The sequence below is a fragment of the Crocodylus siamensis genome, chromosome 15 (genome assembly GCF_052110815.1).
Source record: "Crocodylus siamensis isolate JL-2025a chromosome 15, ASM5211081v1, whole genome shotgun sequence".
Taxonomy (NCBI): Eukaryota; Metazoa; Chordata; order Crocodylia; family Crocodylidae; genus Crocodylus; species Crocodylus siamensis.
The window spans coordinates 42988705-43009772 of NC_143409.1; the positions used below are offsets into that span (position 1 = coordinate 42988705).

Sequence of the window (21068 nt, forward strand, 5' to 3'; positions counted from 1 at the left end):
TACAATGATCCTAACACTATCATGAAAGAAGGCACAAAGCTGAAAGTAGAAGGACATGGTAGGAGTGGCTTGGAGACAAGGCCCAGGGCACTGAGAGGAACTGAGGTAAAATTTTGCCAGAGGAGTTCCCGGAGTATTTGGAAGGGAAGGATCAGGAACTTGAATTTAGGCACAATAGGTAGAAAGCAACCAAGGAAGGGATTGACTTGAAAGTAAGGAATGGGCAGTGGGGAAAGAAGCCCATAGGGTCACAGGAAAGTAGGGCTGGAAAGGACCTCATGAGGTCATGTAGCCCAGCCCCTTCCTCAAGGCAGAATCAGCCCTAAATAAGCCATCCCAGCTAAGTGTCTGTCTGTCTAGCTCCTCCAGCATTTCCTCAGAAATCATATTTCCTGAGCCTTTAATTATCTTCTGGACTTCTTCTAAACTGGTCACATTTTTCTTCAGCTGTGGGGCCCAGAACTGGACACGGTACTCCAGGTGATCTTGGTTGCACTGTATGCAGTAGACAGTAAAGGGCAGAAAGGAAACTACTGCAGTCAGTGGGAAAGAGAACAAAAGGCTTAACATTTATTAGGGGCCAGGGTTAAGGACCTGATTCAAAGCATATGGAAGCCGATGGAAAGTTTCCCATTGTATTTTGGATTGGGCTCATGAAGGACAGAAAGGAAAGAGAACAGCAAGAGATGTTTTGGAAGGGAAGAAGGAACATTTAGTGAGAACTTGATTAGGTTGGGACTGGGGCAGAGATAGCATGGGTTAGAGAGGATGGTGGTTTTGTCAATAGTGACTGAAGAAAAGCTGACAAGATAGGTTGGATAGGTAAAGCTGAGCTTGGTGAGTGAGAATGAAATCACCTAGAAAAGATGCTGAAGGGACACATGGTATAAGGCCAGCAATGGAGAAATGCAGTGGAAATCACCACTGCTCACAGGAACACAAAAGCTGAACATGAGACTGAAAACCAATTCCACAAATGTGTCCTGACCAGATTGGTGACACATAAAGAAGAGAACAGCTCCCAAGTTATCTGGGACCTGAGAGTACAGGGGTTGTTGGGCTTGGGCTCCCTGCCTTTTCTGAGAAGCAAGCAAAAGCCTCTTTCTTCCTTTCATTCATTCAGAAAGAAGTATATTATCATAGCCCAAAAGGTTTCCCCTCCTACATACCCCATTTAACCCCCAGTCCATTCTGCCAGACCATAATTAAAATAGTATGTCCTTAAACTGAGATCCAAATAAAGTTTACTGAAACTGGAACTGGAGTCCAGGCATCAGGAGAATGAATCAGAGCTTAATTTGATGAGACCTGTAAAGCAAACTTGTGTAATTACACTGAGTCCAGGCATCTCAGAGACAGCCCCTCTGCCAGAAATGACAGCTGGGGCAATTCTGGGGCATGCTATGAGCGTTTTTGCTAATAACGTACATCTGCCAGCTGCAAGGTTACCAGACTCTCAATTCCTCCTTCTCCAGCCATGTACAGGAGACTCTGAGAAATATTGCTGGGGGTTCACCATCCTGGGGGATGGAGCTCACTTGCAAGAAGCACTGAACCTGAAAGACCCTTTCCTTTATTCTTCACACCTGTGCTTTAGAGCGATGATATGGATGTCTTCCTACCACATTTTCCAGTCAAGTTGCCTTTTGACATCCCTGATGTAACTGGGCAGAAGACAACGCCATGCTGCACAATGGCATGAGAACTCACGATACTCTTACCTAGAGACTAGAACAGTGCTTCTCAAACCCTTTAGACTCGAGGCATCCTTTGTGAAATAAGCAGCATCCCATTTCAAAGCTACTTTATTTATTATAGTGCTTACCTCCTTGCAGAAGGGCCAGGCGGTAGGGGCAGGGGAATGGCCAGGCAGGGAGAGCTGTCCTTATCTGTTTTTCTCTCCTCATACCTCGCACTGGAGCCTGCCTTTATATGTTTATCACCTCACATTTCCTGTGGCACCCTTCAAAGTATCTCACAGCACCACAGGTGACCTATGACCCTAGTTGAGAATCACTGAACTAAAAGATCAAGGTTTTTTCTTCCCAAAGCTAAGTTGGGTGCTCTGGTCTTCTGCTGGCATCACAGAGCTGTCCAAAGGGTGCTGTCCACAAGAGGTATTAAAGTGAAGTCATGATGGGGAAAGAAAGATAGAGGAAAACTCTTCCACCCTGATCATTGGAGTACATCCTAATGCATGACACTTTTCAAGAATAAGTTTTGGCAGACCTGTGGACACTACCAGCACTTGGAGCACTGAGTTCCCCCTTCTGCCAAGGGCAGGGCACTAGTGTGTGCACAAGGGCAACAGTTCTACATGCTATGGCACTCAGCCCTGGGATGCAGACTGTGGTGGACAGAAACGATTCAGTTGCAAATGATGGTCCCGCCAGTCAGGTGTGAGAGGTACTCTTGAAATACTTATACAGCTGCTACCCATTTTGTAGGTAAAGGGCAGCAGCCTTCAAAACTTTCAGCCCAACTCTTCCCAACAGGATGCATTCTGTAGCAGGGCACAAAGGTGCTCCCTACTTTGAAAGCAGAGATAAGGACCCAGATGCAGGTTGCTGGGACAATCAGTTAATGAGGGAAGTGGCCACACCTGCACCTGGTCAGCTGACCAGAAGGGGCAGGGTCTGGTTCCTATATAAATCACAAGCCAAGGGGGGAGTTGTTGGTGGCTGCTAAGAGGGAAGGAGCTTTGCTTAAGTGAGTGAGGAGGAGAGGCTGGATTGCATGAGAAGCCTGATACTGGGGGAGAGATAGAGCACCCTTGGGGTGACTTGAATGATGTTTTGGCTAAGTGGCTAGGATTTACGTTATAGCCCAGGGGCTTGGGTTTGTTTGCTGTTTAATCACCAGAGGTTTGGGTGAGGCTATTAGGGGTTGGAGGAGGCCTCATAGGGGATCCATGGCAGCATGGGAACCCTAGCCCCAGAGAGGGGGCAGCGAGAAGCCCCAGAGAAGGGCAGTTTTCTGCTGTACCCTGTCCCAAGAGGATGGATAGGCAGCTTCCCTATTATACAATGACATCAAAGACAAGGTGGGCAAGACTTGAGGGGGATTTGAGGCAAACTTATCATGGTAATGGGGTGCTAGGGGAGATCATGGCCACCCTAGGACACTGCCCAGTTACACATTCAATGAACATACCCCAAGAAATGTCTGTGTGTTATGCCAGGCTTCCATTAACAAGTAAGTTCAAGAACCCACAGGCATCAAACTAACTGCTTGAAGAATATGGTTGTCATTCAAGCCGGTCAGAAATTTCACAGCTGAAATGTTTGACTGAAGAGGCCAGTTTGTGAAAGGGTAACAGTCAATGCTGATGAATCTCCTAACTTGAAATGGAAAAGGGCTGTTTTAGATTTCCAGTTGCCTAAAAAAAGAGAGAGATTTGGGATATGAAAAAAACCTGAATATCTCAACACCTCTCCTGAGACTCTGTATCTCTGGTTAACATGGTATTTAGATTTCCATATGAGGTGTTAATTGCTATATATACTGCTAGCTTACTCCCAGGTAGATTTTATCTTGGGGGTTAACTCTGTAGTTTCCATAAGCCCTGCTTATGGGACACAGGATAAGAGAGTCAAGGCTTCCTCCATTCTCTGTCCTTTCCCACTCCCATATTGGATGAACAAAGCAGCTTCCCACACTAAAGGTAGTTGGTGCAGAAGTGCACCTGTTCAGGGGAATAAGGAAGTGTGTGTGCGTGTGGTGCATGTACAGTGCTCAAGACAATAACCTGGCCCTTTAACTTCCAGTTCCCAAGGGAGTATTTCTAGCAATTTTTTTTTAGTCCTTAAAAAAAACAAAAACAAGAAAAAGGAAATTGTTCAATAAAGAAGCACTTGATAGTGTCCTCCTGATTACATAAAGAATTATTTTCTCTTAATTAATGAGTTGGCTTGAAGGCCGGTTACCAAGCATCACAAATGTTTTAATATACTATGCCATTTACAGCAAGCCCGAGACACAAGTGAATGAATATAATATATACTCAGATCCATTATTAATCCATCCAAATTGATTGTTCTGCCAGCATATACTGCTTCCTAATTATGTGCTTATTCAGGTGCTTGTATGTGTGAGAGAAATGAATGATAATAAAGAAACAGCTGTAATTATATAGAGTGAGAGAACACCAGGTATTGCTGCACAAAGGTTCATTTGGTATGAAGCTGGGATGGATGGATTACCCATGGGTGGGAAAGCTACAAGTGAGTTGCACTACTTATTTTCCATATGTGCTAATAAAACAGGTTCTGGATGCACCACAGATGGTGCAGAAAAATTTGTTTTGTGGGTGCTTTACAAAGTGGTTACTTGGCTTTCTTATCTATGCATCTAGACAGTGAGGTAGGGACTTCTGTTGTTGCTGCTTCCAACTGCTGATGAGCCTAAAATAGACCTAAAATAGTTTTTCTAGGCATAAAAATGCTGTGAAATATCAAGGCCTGCCTGAGTAAGAGGGTGTGCAATTTAGCCTGGAAAACTTTATTTGCAGTGGTTTGACACCCTTGTTTCTAGCTGGACTGGGTAATGACCTAACCCAGGTGACTCACCATCTCCTGGGCCTTTGTCCCCACAAGGAGACTGATAACAACTGAACTGGAAGAGTTGCTGTTTTTGCACCCTATTTACAACTGTACAGACACTGAAAAGGCCAGCCCCTTCCCACTTGTCCACAAAGCAGGCAAAACACATCAAGAAAGTCATTGACTCTGAGAATAATGACAGCCCAGACTAATTTGTTCATGTCCTAGAACAGCATCATGACTCGGGGTTTTCCCAGATTTTAGGGTTAAAAAAACCCCCAAGCTTTTGCCTCCTTCCCATGCATGACATGGGATTCCCAGACTCTGGGCTACAGCAGCTCAGGCTGTGCTCAACTGTGCTTTGCAAATCAGATCCATCTTTCTCCATTGTTTCTCAATGTGACATTTACCCATCAGTCCCCCAATCACAGTAACAAGCTCCAGGGCTGCCTTCCAAGTCCCTCAACTTAAATATCAATGACAAACCTGCCACTGGCAAATAACCTGAGCAAAGTAACCAGACCTCCTTACCACCCTTACTTCAAAACATATCTGAGTTATTTTATAGTGTGATGTTTCTGGCAAAGCATGACCAAGGAGACAAAGATAAGATCTCAGCATCTATGTGTGCACACATTTCCAGACTGCGACTAACCTGCCAAGGGACTTGCATGTTTTGCAAGAACTGAATAGGATGATGATGCCAGAGAATTACAGCTCCTGCACTCTGAAGGCCTCTTTTCAGAACCAAAGCCCCAGGGAAGCCAATAGGGGACTGGCCTTGTCTGTTTATTTTAAGAGAATCCTTTTGGCAGGTTGGATTTGGCTAGGTTAGGGAGCCTGGCTTGCTCCCTAATCCAATGAGCCATTCCATATTAGTCTACAAATCTCCTTTGCCCCTTCTGGCTTGTTCTTAGCATCTGTGTCATTACACCGTCTACCACGCAGGCCCTTTTCTTCATTTTTGGCCTGTATTATACAGGAGGTCAAGGAGATCATCACAAGGCGTCCCTGTGCCCTTAACATATATGCATCTAATATTCCTTTCCTTAACACTCACCACCAACTTGCTCCTTTTCCCCTCTCCAACCCCTATCTTCTCCTCTCAGTACAGGGGGTTTCCTGGGATGTCTCAATTTTACCTCCTGAATCTGTGTATCACAGCAAAGTATTTTCTTTCTTACAGACAAAACACTGACTCCATCCTTCTCTCCTTTGTTCAAACAATGAAGGGGAAATTCCACCAGGGCAATTCATCACATTAAAAAAGCAATTTCTGGCCCTTTCATTAATCAAGGAAAGGCTATGGAGCAATAAGTAACGTTAATACACGCTGTTCCTTGTCAGAATTTTCCTTGCTGGTTGGAGGTTGAAAATCAGGGTTACCAACTAGACACACTGCAGTTCTTCAATGGCCTTGGAGCAGGCTTCTCCTTCAGGGTGGGAGACATTACTCTTCTTTGTCACAGGCAGAAGTAAAAAGAACCACACTGAAAATACATTGCTTTGATTTAAAAAGCCTTTCATCCAAAGAAGGAAAAATTGACAATACATACTGAAAGCAAGCACTGTCACAGTCTACCTCATTCCTTGACTGGTAAACTAGCATGAATCAGAAAAAAGCCATGAGAATATTTTAGTTGCTTGTAATGACCTTATCCTCTTCTGGCCAGAGGCCTGGAAAAAAGATTTCAGCACCAAGAGTTCAAATAGGACCTATTCCAACCCAAATCCTTCTATTTCCTCACTGGTTCAGAATCCCAAATTAGGGTTAAACTACAACAAACCCCCCAGGGGTCACTGGCAGCCATCTTACTTCACTGACTGGTGGTATAGCATTACAACCAATCAAAAGGGCAAGAGACTCCAGCTTCCACCTGTGGCTATTAACCAGATTGGGCCTAAGAAACCCTCTAATTTGTCATTTGGAGCCACCCTTGTTGCCAAAACTTTAAAAAAAACTTGACTGAGGAAATCATTTCCAGTGCACAACTTTATTGAAGCTGCAGATGGGCAACCAATGCAATCTCTATGCCTACCTGCCAATAATAGTACTCTTTATACAAAGTAGGATTATTTAATCTGGAGAAAGAAGACTAGGAGGGTAGAGAGGGGGCATTTGATAACAGTTTTCAAATGCCTGAAATGCAATTACAAGGGGGATATCAATAGACTTTTCTTCTCAAGCTGCAGCAAAGGGAATTTAAGTTGGAGATTAGGCAGAACTTTCTGACTATGAAGATGGTCAAGCACTGGAACCAGCTACTTTGAAAAATTGTCAAGTCTCCCTGGAAATCTTTGAAAGCAGGACAAACACGTTACTGGGGTTGTTCAGTCAAGGCTGATCCTACTTTGAGCAGAGGGTTGGACAAGATGAAGTCCTTTCCAGCCCTACTCTCCTATGCTCTTAAGTATACATATACCCCTGTAGTTTGTGTTAGTTATTACCACACCAATGTACAGATACTGATTCTCACAACAATGAAGGAGTTGATTTGCTTCATGCTTCAGTTGACTGAAGATCTGCCCAAACCTTTCTCCCATCACTATTTTGAATGCAAATGTTCTGGATGGGGGAAAGTAGCAGGATCTTGGCTGGCACCTAGGAATTGAACTGGATACCCTGAGAGCTAAAAAGCGCAAACCTCTACATGCTCTGTAATTATGAAAGACTGGCATGTTCTAGAGATCAGGTACAAGGGGGAAAAAACTCACACCATTCAATTGGCTATATACACCTTCTGGACAAGAACAGCTCATCCTAAGTGTTGGAAATCCTCTGAAGTTCACTTATGACAGCCACCATCCTGGTAGAGAGCTGGAATCAACCTTAAGACTGTTGAAGCTAAAAGCATTATTTATTTGATTCATATGCCAGCCTTCCCAACAGAGGCTCAGGATGGCTTGCTGCAAAAGACAGAAACAACATATAAAAGCTAACAGAACAGAATATGAAACAAACTCTACATTCAGTATCCCAGCCTAGCCCAGCTTGCTAAATGCCTGCCCAAATAAGAAAACCTTATGGCATTTCCAGATGTTCAAGCTCAAACAGACCTCAAGCGAGAGGGAGTTCCAGAGTTGAGGAAGGACCTATGGAGAAGCACCTCCCACATGTTTCTGCAAGCAGACTTGGAGTACCAGCAGTATTAGCAGGAAGTTGCTCCTGGATGATCTTAGGGATTGTGATGGGGCATTGAGCTCTACAGTGAGAGCTGTCAACCTAAGCTCTCACAGTGGGAATGGGAACAGGCCCACATGCTCTGCAGACAGGGGGTGGGCAAAAGGGGCTCCCCATCTGAAGCAGCACACCTGAAACTGCATAATGAAAAAAAACTTAAGCCAGGCTTCTGATTTGCCTCAACATGTTGCAACTGTGACCATCTGGTGAAAGGTTTCTCCCCCAGGTATGGAATGTAAACATGATTTTTGAAAAAAAGCCAATAGCTTCGGTTTGGTGTGAAGCATCATGGCCATGTACAAGGCATAGCCTTATGAGCCACATCAGCTTGTTCAACTAAAAGAGAAAAAAGGGGAAAAAAAGCAGAGGGTGGTTAATCTTTGTAGCTCTTTTGGGAAATCAGCAGCTTGTACATAAAACATGAATATTTTAATCCTCAAGCTAGAAAGATGAGGTTTTTCCTGGGCTGAAACCATTTAGCCATTATATTATTCCAGCTTTTTAAAGCCCAAATGCTTCATTCTAAGAAGACTATAACCTAGAAATCATTCTATATGAATACAATCCTAGACCCTTAAAATCCCACCTGTCTTTCAAGGGATTTCCTGCACTGCTATCAGACACATGAGCCCATAGGTTGGGCTTAATTTTGTACATGCGGAGAATTAAATTCTACCACCGCACCTCATGAGGTTTTATAACAATAGCTTCAGCCATGCACCAATAATCAATAGACTGCAATTTGAATGCATTACAAAAACAAGCCTACCTAGAGCAAATACTTTGGGTTGGGATATGGCCCATGAGTTTTTAAGGACAGGAACTTTCCAGCTGCCCACAGACACATGTAGACGATGCAGTTGCCATCAGCAATTTTCAGAAGATGCTGGCAACAGTTAAGGCCAAAGAGAAATTCATGAAAGTCTGAGTCCTTTATGCCCTTCTTAAGATTTGCTGTACTATGCTGAGACCAGGTTCATTAGGTCAAGGAAGGACCAGGTACAAGTACCAGCTCTCAGAGCATGTGCAGAGGAGGGGAGAAAGTGCTTGAGATGAAGGGACATTAAAAATTCTCTCTGGGCTTTCATCAGCACTGTAATAAAAAATTCACATTGCTTGTACACCACACTCCCAGACATCTTTGCATTTCCCATGGACTTGCTGTCCCTTGAATATAACATGTTAAGATCAATCAGCATCCTAAGTATTTACATCAAGCAAAGAAAAGCCATATTCTATAGGAATGTGCATGGCTTGCCCACATTATCTTTCTTAGCCAAGCAGCTAAGACTTTCCATTTGATCTCTCCTACTTTAAGTAAGTACACCAATGACACCTTCATTGTTACAAAGTATACTGTGGTAAACCCAGCATGTGCAAGCTGATTCTATGCAGCCAAAGTTTTAGCCCGGTGTCACAAGGGAAAAGAGTAGTGAAGTTATAAGGGTTTGTACCTGGTTAGTCCAGGCATTTTGACTATGCAGAAGGGATTGTTATGGAGCCTGCAAATATCATTCTACCACCTTTTACGATAGATGCTAGATGAGTTTCACAAGAGGTTTTGTGAAGCAACATACAGGAAGAAAAAAAATAATCAGAGGAAGTTAATGCTGTGTCCTGAGCTAGCTAATGCTACTGGAGAGATGGCAAAAGGTTGTTTCAACAGATCATGGTGCAAGGAACATTCTGGTAATAGGATCCTTTCATTGGTGGTCATGGAGTGAGAAGCTGAGGTGTTGCCTTCACATGGGTTTGGCTGTCCCCATATGGACTCATGTTAAGTGATCCAGGAAGGCTACTCAGAGTAGCCAGGAATCTCTCTCCAAAAAAAGGCTTCTTGCTTAGTTGTTCAGCAGTTGAGAAAAGCATCCAGTTGTAGTGGTCTGCCTGAAGGAAGACCGCTCTGCCTCAAAGGAAAGATAAAGAATACCAGCTAGTTCTCATATGTTTGAATAGTCTGGCCGAACCTGCTTGGGGAAAGGTGGTAGAAGGGGCTCTATTAGGGTCATGCTGGGAGTCTGCTACAGATCCCCGAGACCAAGTGTGGCTGTGGAAGGAAGTCTCTGTGGCAAAGAGAAACAATTCCCGGTAGCATGACTAACTTCCCAGATACAGATCGGAGAACAAATGTCACTAACAAAAGTAGGGCAAGGATTTTCCCAGAAGCAGTAGCTGACGAATTTCTTCATTGTCACTGAACTAACGAGAATGTCATGTCTTAGAGGTCAACAAGCATAGACAGATGAAGTGAGACTTCCCAGAAAAGTCAACCAGGGCTAGATCTTTTAAAGGATATTTTAAAACAGAGTACAATAGCTTCTTCTGCTGTATAAATAAAGGAGAATAAGGAAAGGAAAGGGAGCCATTATGTGTAGATGAGTGAAAGATGAGTAGAGGTCAAAGAAGATCTAGGTCTGGTCCAGGAAAACCCAAAGTGAATACTTTCCTCTCAGTCTTCAGAAAAGACAAATGATGTTGAACAGGGGACAAAGCCAGGATGACAAAATGAGCAAGGGTAATCCCAATCTCTCAACTTCATTATAAATCCTAGGCACATTTCAATACATGGACGAGTATTAATTTCCTGTGGCATTTCTGAGCTGGTGACAACTGACACCATGGAAAACATGGGATGATGCAGCAACTTGTACTATACTTACAGAACTCGCCCACCCCACTCTGAAAATGTTCATCTTCTATGCAACCTCCACAGAGAACTCCAGCTTCTCAGGCTACATGTGGTCTAGTTTAATGTACGCTAAGGACAAACCAAGGGGACAAGCTTGAGTCTTCCAACAGAACTGCATATTACCCTGTTTATGCTATGATTATCATTAACATGTTCTGTTGTAGCGTAACTAGAGAAACCTCCAAAAGTTTTTATTTATATAGTGCTCAAAAGGCATTCATCTGGAACCAACCATTCAAGTTAAAAGGTAGCTTGTAGACAACAACCCAATCACAAGATGGTCTTCAGTTGCTCTAGAAGGCGTACAGTTGCCTTAAGTTATTGTCAGGCAACCACCATTAGACCCAGTTCTGTTGAGGCAAAACAATGCAGCTGCCAAACTTAGGCACCCCAAAGACACAGAAGAAATTACTGTATTTACATGTATGCTGGGTCACAGAAAGTATCACTCAACCTCAAATCCCATGATCAGTTGCTGTTTATAAGCAAGTCTCTATCTAACTCACTCCCTCCTTCAGCTACGTTGGTAGTATGGACCATAGACTAGGATGGATCTCTTTCCTGTGAGACTGTTACAAGTCTACAGGAATGCAGTTGCTGTGTTTTTGTCTACACAAAAAAATCCCAGGGCAAGACGAGTGACAACAGAGGCTGTAGTCACTACAGCCAACCCCAGTCTCGCCCTGGACCCTTCTGCAGCACTGGACGAGGAAATAGGTTCTAATTTAGTGCACTAGCCAGAAAACTTTATCACCCACCTAGCAGTGGCTAAACTCCTTACTACAGCTGGACAAGATGAGGTTTTTTTCTGGGCAGATATTAAATCTACCAAAACGAAGTTTTGAGCAGGGGAGGGAGAAGGGGAAGTATTTGTTTATTTAAACAAGCCGTTTTGGAAGTCTGCAAAAAACTGCATCCTGCACTGGACTTTTAAAAGGGAAGAACCTCAATATGACATTTGTTTTCTAGTGAAAAACATGAGATAGAAAGGGTTCAATCACACCAAAGGTTAAGCATCTGAGTTAAATCAGATGTTGGGAGTGGACCTCAAAAAACAGCTGTTTTTTTGAAAGAGTCAGCAAGAATTTGGCTTTGGGTCAGCCTAAATTGGAAAGAAAAGAAAAGAAAAAAAAAGGAAATCTAGGTCTACAGCCTTGTTCTGTACCCTCTGATGTCAGCTTCACTGGGCCTGCCAAGTGACCCCAAGAGCTTTTTGCTGGATCAGCAATAAAGAGTGGTCCAACAGTAACATCAGCCTCTTGCTCCTTTGAGGAGCCACCTAGGTAGATATTGGGTATGAATGGGTTAATGACTCTTTATTCGTATGGGATTTGAAGTTTTCTGTTGTGCTTATCTCCAGGGTATCCTCCTCATTAGGAAACTAATCTGGATTTCCCAGGGCTGTAAGGATTACTTATGTTTCTGCAGATGGAAAAAAAGAGACACAGATTGACTTGGCCAAGGTACATAGAAAAGGAGTTTGTGAGAAGGGATCAGAATCAGTCTTGATCCATCTCTTAGCACTGTATCATCCTCATTAACCCTGAACCATCAAAATCTACCATTTTTGGTAGAGATAGGGCCACCCTCACCCAGTAAGTACAACATGTTTTTCAGGGCTTACTATGTCTGGAAGATGCATCTCTCTAGAAGTGCCTTACTGGCCATCTGGCTAGAGAGTTGACCCTTCAGGATTGGCATCCATAGAGTCCACAGTTCCCAGTCTCACAGCAGCTACAAATGTCCCTGGTGCCTTCCACAAGAGACCACCCGGAACAAGTGGAAGTTACAGTCTCATACTATAGAAGGAGTAAAGTGGTTCATTTCCTCTCCCCCATACCTAGAAGGAAAACTGAATTACTCTAATTTTTACTTCCAAACTTGTTTATGTTACATGCCCTCCATACAAGCAGTCTTCAGCTTAAAACACTGAGAATGTGGGAGGAAAAAGTCCAGGGTCTAGGGGACCAGGATGCTTACTCCAGCTACTCATATATCCTGCTTTGTTAAGGAACAGGCCTTGTTCAAGAGGTCTGGGGCTTGGTCAGTTAGAATGACCTTCAGATGGCAGGTGATATAGATCCAGAGGAGGGCAAATTTTGTACAAAATTAGTGTCACCCTATGGAATGGTTACAAGATCCCTGCTTGTCCAAGATAGCAGACTTGGGTGAAAGAAAAGGCATCTTACCAAGTTTCAGGCCTCTTCTTCCAACCTTAACTCATCTACCATGAATTGGAGCATGTCCTGGCTGGGACTTGGAGATATGAAGGCTGAAGTGGCGTCACATCATCCAGCAAGCATCTAAAACACAAAAGTCAGGGGGCAGTGAGATTCCTGAAAATGGGTAGCGCTTGGCTACAGCAGTAAATATACTCCAGAAATGGTCCCACAACTCTTACCCATGGAAGTCAACAATGGCATAGTGGGAAGAGGAATCCTTGCTGGGGCTCAGGATAGCTACACAGCTGTCCACAAAGAACCTCAGCGCTACATCATTGCCAGTTCCAACTTCAGCTTGGATGATCGTGTATGATATCTCCCAGCTGGCATCCATTGGAGGGTCTCTCAGCACTCCAGTCATTTGCAAGGCAGATCAAGCTTACGATAACAGTGTCAAAGGTGCCTGGTGCTTTACAGAGCTTCTGTAGCCCCGCTTACACTTGACAAGAGTAGAAGTCTGTGCTGCAAACATATCCACTGTCTTGCACCTTAGGTGTGAGTCAGAAACATGGATCTGAACCTTGTGGGGGAGGCTGCTCTCTAGCATGTACAGCTCTAGCCCAGTGCTAATAGAAGTGGTGGGGTATTAGCAGTTAGCTAAGATGAGCAGTAGATGACTAACAGGACTAAATATCAGAATGAGGGAAGTTTGCATCTACCATTCATCAGGTGCAAGGAGAAACCCAGTCTTTCTTCTGCAGATAGGGTAGAGCTGAAAGGAGCCCATGTCAGCCTGAGAAATATTCTGCTTACACTGTTCTTCCAGGGAAAAAGCACTATAGTGGTTAATATGGACTCAGTCACCATCATGGGGGAGGTCTAAGAGGCAGCTCAGGTCCTCTCCCCAACTCACATGGGATAGTGGCACTCGGGAGGAATCACAGCTGCATTGGGTCTTACAATACAAAGGTTGCTGGCAGGGGTGGGATTGTAGAACAGGCTTACACTGTAGACTAGGGAGTCCAGAGTCATCTGGAAAGAGTCAAATATTTGGAAGGTTATCATAACGTCAATCAATTGGAGTGAGCAGGAGCACAGATGCTTCCCCCCACACCCACTCTATCCAAGCAGCACAAGAAACATCCAAAGCTTAGTTCTGCCACTCATCTAGCTGTAGTGGTTGGCAAGCACCTTTACTATCTGGAATGGAACAGCATGCTTTCACTCAAGCTGGCAATAGAGATAGCAGTGTTAGGACCAGCTACTTACCATTAGGACAGCTGAAGTCCAAGCTCTCTGGCCACGGGTTTGATTTCCCAGCACTGCCCAGCACAAAGACTGCTCATCCCTGAGTTGGCTCATCCTTTGAGGGACATTTAAGTTTATTAGACCAAAACTGGCCACTGCCATTTACTGAATTGAATAATACCAGAATGTAGGAAGATGGTTTGCATTAACAAGTTTCCTTCAGTCCTGTCTCCAACTCACTAGAGCTGCCAGCAGTCCCATGTCCATTTGTCTTCCATGAGACTTCCAGATCTTAAACTAAGTCCAGTCACCACAACTCTTGTATCCCTTATTGGGCTGCAAGTGCTACAAACAAAACCTGCATTGTTACTTTTGGAAGGAGACTGGCTGTCCTAGTTATAAAAGCCAAGTGTCACCATGTGTAACAGCTTGGGTTCATTTTGATAGCTAGCAAGAAGTGCATCTACAACTGAGCTTGCACATTGCATTGTTTGAAGAGTTATTTTATCCTGGAAGAGAGATGAGCACACATTGGCCTGGCCTTCATATTTTCTAACTCTCTTTTGAGCTAACAGGATTAGAAACCAGACTGATGGAATAGGTCCATGATGGACCAGGTCCACAAGGACCAGCTTGAGGCTGAAAATGGGAAAGTCATCACAGGAGGCACAGAGATAGGGTAAAAATGGCACCTAAGTATTACACCTTACACTGTGAGCTACACAGATATTGATCGCTGTTGGTGTTAACTTTGGTTTGGAGCAGTCACACCCTTTGTCTAGAAACCTTTTCGGGCTGTCCCCCACCTACACAGCTGTGACTTGCCACTAGAGGCCTGGTGAGCAGCGGCTGGACTAGGAGGTGAAGCTGGGAGTTGACACTACAGGGCTGGTGAGCCAGGACAGGCTTCTACCCCTGATCTACCAGCAGGAGGCATGAGAGATCCTAGGATGCTGGAGGATTTCAGCTTGGGCAGCACATCTGTGGAGAGTGACCACATCTTCCTGGAACAGGATCTGGGTAGTGTGGATCAGATCTAATCCTGTCCTGGAGCAGTGTAACTTTGCATAACGAGTGCTTAAAACCACTTTAAGGTGTTAATGTACAGACAATCCAGGGGTTAAAAGCTCCAGGACCCACCCAAAATTACTGTGCAACAACCCCCTAAGTGACAATAGGATCTAAGAAGACCTTGAAGGCAAGATTTTCTTGAACTGTGTCCACAATTAAGGACTAGGGTCAAATTGCAGTTAGGTGGAGACCCACAACAGCAGGGTACATAAAAAGGCAAAGCAGTCTTGTCAAGGATTAGATTTTTATAGGAATATATTGATCAATAGAATTTGACGGAAGAAGGGAGCTTTGTTTTGAGTTTGTTTTCTATACACTGAAGTTACACAGCAAGACATTTCTGGTTACATTAAATATTTTGTTACAGTGTCAAAACACAGTGAATCAACAGCCCGGAACAGGAATGTTTTGATGGTTCTGAAGGAAGCTTTCTGGAACATATTCCCTAGGAAACTTTTGGTTTCTCATTACAACTCCGAACAAAACCTCGATGTTTCAGAATTTCCCATGGAAGTTAAATTCTGGTTCCATTAGCCTCTGGTGGTACTTTCTCATGCCCCACCCACCCAGCACCAGCAAGCCAAAACACTTCGGTGATCAATAGACACCATCCTGGCCAGTGCTTAACAGGTTGAATGGTATCAAAATAGCATCTAATTAGCATCAAAGTAGCTGCTAAGATTTAGTTTCACATCCAGGAGTCCTGCACTGGTGTGTGCAGGAGTTCCTGCCCAGGGATCAAAAGTGTACTATTCCTGGGTGGTTGTAACTCCTCCCAAGGGTAAGCAGATCAAAAACTCAGCAGAGTCCTTGGAATCTAGTCTCCAACTGCCTTTCTGAACATGTCCACCACTGGCCTGGTAAGCCATTAAAATAAATAGCAGAAAGATCAGACAAAACAGCAACAAGACAAAAGTGGCAGCTCAAAGGGGTGCTGGTACAACAGATGGCACCTGTATCCAAGCTTTCTTAGACCTTAACTTTCTAGCTATTGTGCTTCCATACAGTTATATCAACAGAAAGGTCAAATCCACGATTTCCGCTTGAAGGTCTGGTGCCACACACATATAGGCAATAGTCTCAAAAGCTCTTGATGCTGATTGAGTGTAATATCATCTTGGAGAGCTGGTCAGAGTTATTTATCTCCTCCTTCTGGTATATGAGGGAAGGACAGGCTCTATAAGACTGCAGGCCTATACATCACTTGTGACTTGAGATCATATTTGTGTTTTGGTATTCGAGTTACATTTTTGGCCACATCATGCAGTTTGATATCCCAAATGGATGGTTTTAACTTAAACAAATGACTTCCAGCCAGGACAGTTTGCCTCATCACAAAATAAGGGCTCAGGCCTGACGTTTGCTTTCCACAATGATTCATAAGAATATGACTGTTTGCCAAGAGCAAATAAGAAGCATTGCAAACAGAGTGCACTGCTGTTAACAGGTTGCTAAATTGTTTGCAAGTATTTTCTCATTATTTAATCAGTCCTAATCACAGCCAGATCTTGGATAGTTCGAGGAGGCACAATATTCATGGAGCTCTGGTCTCCATGCTAGTAAACACAGATAGACTTATGTCCATTGCGGGGCATCTTACCTGCAAAGAGCTTCCACACTCCTGGAGCCCCACTACAAAGGTCATAGTGTTCTCCACAGCATTAATAGCCGTGTGCTTACAGGCACCTGGGCCCAGGCTCAGATCAACAGCTTTGAACAGACAGATCAAACATCCCAAACAGATCCCTGTGTACAGTTATTACCATCTGAGCCTCCTGACACTGCACAGTGATAGGTTGTAGCACAGAAAGAGCCCTGAGCTGGGAAGTATCAATCCAAGCTCAGGGACAGCACTGGGTATGAGAGGACATGCTGGAGTGTCTTTGAAGGAAGTCAGCTCTGGATGGGGGTCTGCAGATGGCTGAGTTACTCCTCGAGAAATCCCAGAGGTTGTAGCAGGTCCCTTCACTGAGCACCCAGCACAGGAGACCCAAGCCCAAGCAGCCTGAGAGTCTTATCCTGCCTGACTCAAACAAACCCAACACAGGGAGAAACTTCTACTTGGGAATCCTTTGTACTCTGCTGCTGCAGCCAATCATGTTTGTGCAAGGTAATTAACACCTCTTGCCTAGACTGGAGGCAGCTAGGGACCAAAAAACCCATTGCCCAGACTCTAGGGCAGGGAAAAAAATAATAGGAATCAGAACTACCTGGGAGTTGGTTCTTGTTTATATGGGAAAGGTCCTGGAGAGTTTCAATGAACTGATGGTTTAATCGCTAATTTAAACTGCGTCTTGCAAGGATTTGTTACATTACATCACATGAGATAGGACATCCATTGCTTTAACAACTCTGCCTTCCCCTGTGGATAACATGCATAAGGCACGGGTATAATTATAGTATCTTATTGGGCTTGTACTACTTGTGTTTCTTGCTGGGTGCCTTTTGGGGAAGCCTGTGAATTTTAAAGTGGCTCACGTTGTGAACATACCAGGGGCATGCAAGGCTGAGCTGAGATGCACTGGGGGGATTAGAACAGCAGGTTGGGATTAAGAGGGGAAAGCTCAGGACCAGAATCCTGAGGGCAACTGAGAGTCAGCAGGGGGTTCATTAACAGTCAGTCAAGGGCCAGGACTAGAAGAGCCATGGGAGCTGCAGTCTCCTGTCTTCCCACTTTCCATCCCAGCAATTATATTGTCTTCTACAGGATAATCCTGCAGACAGGTGTCTAGCACTCCCCTCCTTGTGGTGAGTTGGCTCACAGGTGGGTCCTTCCTACTTGGACCTTGGACCTTGCGTGAGTTAGATGAGCAGGGGATGGAAGGCAGGGGGTCGGACTAGATGATCTACCTAGGTCCCTTCCGACTCTAGCTACTATGAAACTATGAAACTCTGCCAGCTTTCAGTCAGGTGCCTCCAGGTGGTCATTCCAGTGTCTGCTGTTTCTCATTCTTCCCCGTGGCAGTTGAAGTATTTAGCACGGTGTTAGGCCTGGATAGGTTCCCCCACTCCCAGACCTGGTATTTTTTAGAGTTGCAGGATCCATTTGAATCAGGAGGGAGGAGAAAGTTGCTTGGGGCAGGGCCCGTCCACCTTGCCAAGATGCTAGTTGAGTATCATCCATGTTCATTTGTATTGCTGTAGTAACTAGAAGCCCCATTAAGGAGCAGAGCCCCATTGTGAAGCACTGGGCTTCTCCAGCTGTCACCTTGTAATGCACACCTTTGCCCCTGCTACCTCCTCTCCCTTCCTCTGGCTGGCTGCTCTTGGGGCTTTTGCTTTTATTAAAGACCATCTGGCAAGACAATAGAAAAATGGGAGCTGGAAGCAACTCTGTAACCTGTATGGTAATAAAGGTCTGAAATACAATTTCAGGAGCTTGTTCGTGCAGGGTGGAGGTGTCTCCAGACACTGAGCTGGCAATAAAACTACATTGGACGAGTGGTCTGGGGTCAGCCCAGGCCACCCCAAAGTAGACTTCCTCCAATCTTTATTCCAGCAAGCTGTAGGGTATAATGAGATTTGCAGGCTGGGGTGGATCATTAGTCTTGCTAATGGAATTAAGGTAGCAGCAGTATAAAGCAACCTGCCAGCAGCTGCCTCCTCTCTGTGTATTGTAGGGCTGCATGGAGCCGGACACAGACTCCCTGCAGCCTATGTTCTGACAAATGAAGAGTGAGATCCAATTCCAGGAAGGTTCCTATTCTAGCGAAGAACCTATTATTTCCAGGAGGAAGGATGCAATTCCTAGATTCATGGATGTTTTGTTGAGCTGAGCTTATCCATTGCTACTTAGCCCAAAATTGGCAGGACACTCCTAAATCTTACTGCCTGTGTCCCACTTTTTCCAAACCAAGTGTGCAGAACAACACTCATCCTCATGGGGGTTGCATTAAGAACAAACAGGTGGCAAGAAGTAGAACCAGAGACACTTTCGGATTTGCCACCTCCGGATGGCACAGGCTGGAGTAGACAGAGCAGGCAAATGTCAGAGTGAGGGGGAATGCAGAGCCTTATGCCATTCTGCACTGCCCCCGTATAGAAAGTGGGAGGATGTTTGGCCCAGTGGAAGGTAATAAAAGGGAGCTGAGGTCTATTGAACTGACCATGATGCTGGAAGTTAAGGGAGGGAGATTCTGTGCCTAGCTCTGCTGCTGAGCTCTTGTGACTGGATAATCCACAACCCCATGTGCCTCAGTGTCCCCATCTGAGAATAATGACACTAACATACCTTTATAAAGAGTTTAGAAATCCAGCATGGCAGAGTCCCCAGAGCTGTGAATATGGCATGAATTACCTCAAAAGAGGAACGCAAAAAGCCCCCATGCACCAATGCTCCCAGTGCATATCAATGCTAATCTGTAATTCCAGCCATGTGGACCTTCTTCAGCTTCCCCAATATATCTCCCTCCTAGATAACCTCACATTCAGTCCTGTGCCTCACAGCTCTGCTAGTGTCCCTCTCATCCTGGTTAAGGTAAGATCTATTATTCCAAGGACTCTTCCATGGAAACAACCCCCATAAGCACACGGAGAAGACTGTAGCTCAGTGGTTCTCCACCTTTTTAGGCATCCCTTGGGAATTGTCTGCTCTAAGCTTCCATTTATTTTTTTGACTACAGAAAAATAATAGAACAATTCTTGGGATCTACATGTGTGATGGTATTAAAGTGCAGTAAATTAATTAACTCTGCCATAACGTAGTACTGTCAGGGACAGTACTATCTTACAGCGGAGTAATTTACTGCACTGGACTACACGTGTAGATGCTGACTGCAGGTGTAAATTGTGCCTGGTCACCCAGGAGCAGTTTCCTCTGGCTCATACAGTGCCAGAGTTTATTGTGTCATATTAATTGCATGTATACATGCACCCAGGAAGACCACAACAAGAAAGAATGTTTTTGGCACTATGGATTCCTATTTGAAATCTCTGGGTTTCTCTCATATAGGTGTTTTCACACCTAACAGTGCTTATATACCCTTAAAAGGATCTAATGACATCCCAGGGAGCTATGGTGCCATGGTTGAGAGTCACTGCTGTACCTCATCAGAATCTGGCTGTAAACAAAGATTCACTAACCCATGGCATTGGATGCCAAACCCAAGGAGTCTGGGCACTTCTAAGATTGATGCAGAAAAGGAACATAATTCTCTCCATTGCTGCTGAATAGAGGAGACTGGTATATAACAATTGGTACCTAGCTCACTCCTAAGCTCCCCACTAGCCTACAAAAAGACAGATCATAGCTTAGCAGGAGAAGAGATCCACTTTCCCCTACTAGCCCCCAGCCTCTAGTCCCCAGTCATTACCATAGGAGATATAATAAAAGCACTTCACAAGTGGAAAGGACTATTCCTTCATTGCTATTAAATGCAGATTATGATGATGAATAATGCATTAGCAGCAAAGAGAAAGCTGGGAAACGGTGAATGGGTTTTGCTACTTATTGACCACAAGCTGCTAATGCACTGAAATGAGATTCAAAATAACCCAACAAATTCCTGCTCTTCAGTCCTGCCAGGAACTAGCAGCATTTGTACCCAGGAACTTCCCATCATCCTTTCTTCCAAGGGGGTGAGAGCCTTCCTTTTGAGAATTCTGGCTAAATTTTCCACAAAGTTTTGTACCTGGAATTGGCCAGATTTTCAAAAAAGACCAGGATACATGTTAGGCTTGGAGCCTTTTAAAAAGTCTGCCCAAAAGTGGCCTCAGTAAGGGGCTGGATCTTAGAGAAAAATTTGCCCTTATTTCAGCGCTTCAGTGGAAGCTGAGCATTTCTGAAAATCTGGTTCTGCTGGGGGCACGTGGAGGCCTTGAAAATCCAGCCCTGGGGATTAAGTGGAACATAAGCCATGCCTAGGCGGCGAGTTGACCCTCTGCACAGTGACAGGGGGGATTTGTGTAGTCTGAAAGACCGGAAACAAATTCTGTCTCTTGCCCAGGAGGAGGTCTCCATCACTGAAACACCTGCAGAAGCTTGGGCAAGGTACTTGGGGACAGGCAGGAAGACCTTATTACTGGTATCAATGGCCACATACCACTGAAAGTCCCCTTGCTGGCAGTTGGAAAGGAGAGGTTCTGTCTGGTTGGGCACATGTAAGCAGTAGTGGGTAGGTAGGACATGCTTGAGAGTGGCCATCTTCGGGACCACTAGGGGACCTATTTGGACACAC

General features: G+C 44.6%; 1 pseudogene; it reads right to left on the minus strand.

Annotated features, from left to right (window-relative positions):
- Positions 1 to 21034, minus strand: part of LOC149852485 (zona pellucida sperm-binding protein 3-like) — a 43890-nt pseudogene extending 22856 nt beyond the window's left edge.
- Positions 21035 to 21068: the final 34 nt, after the last annotated feature.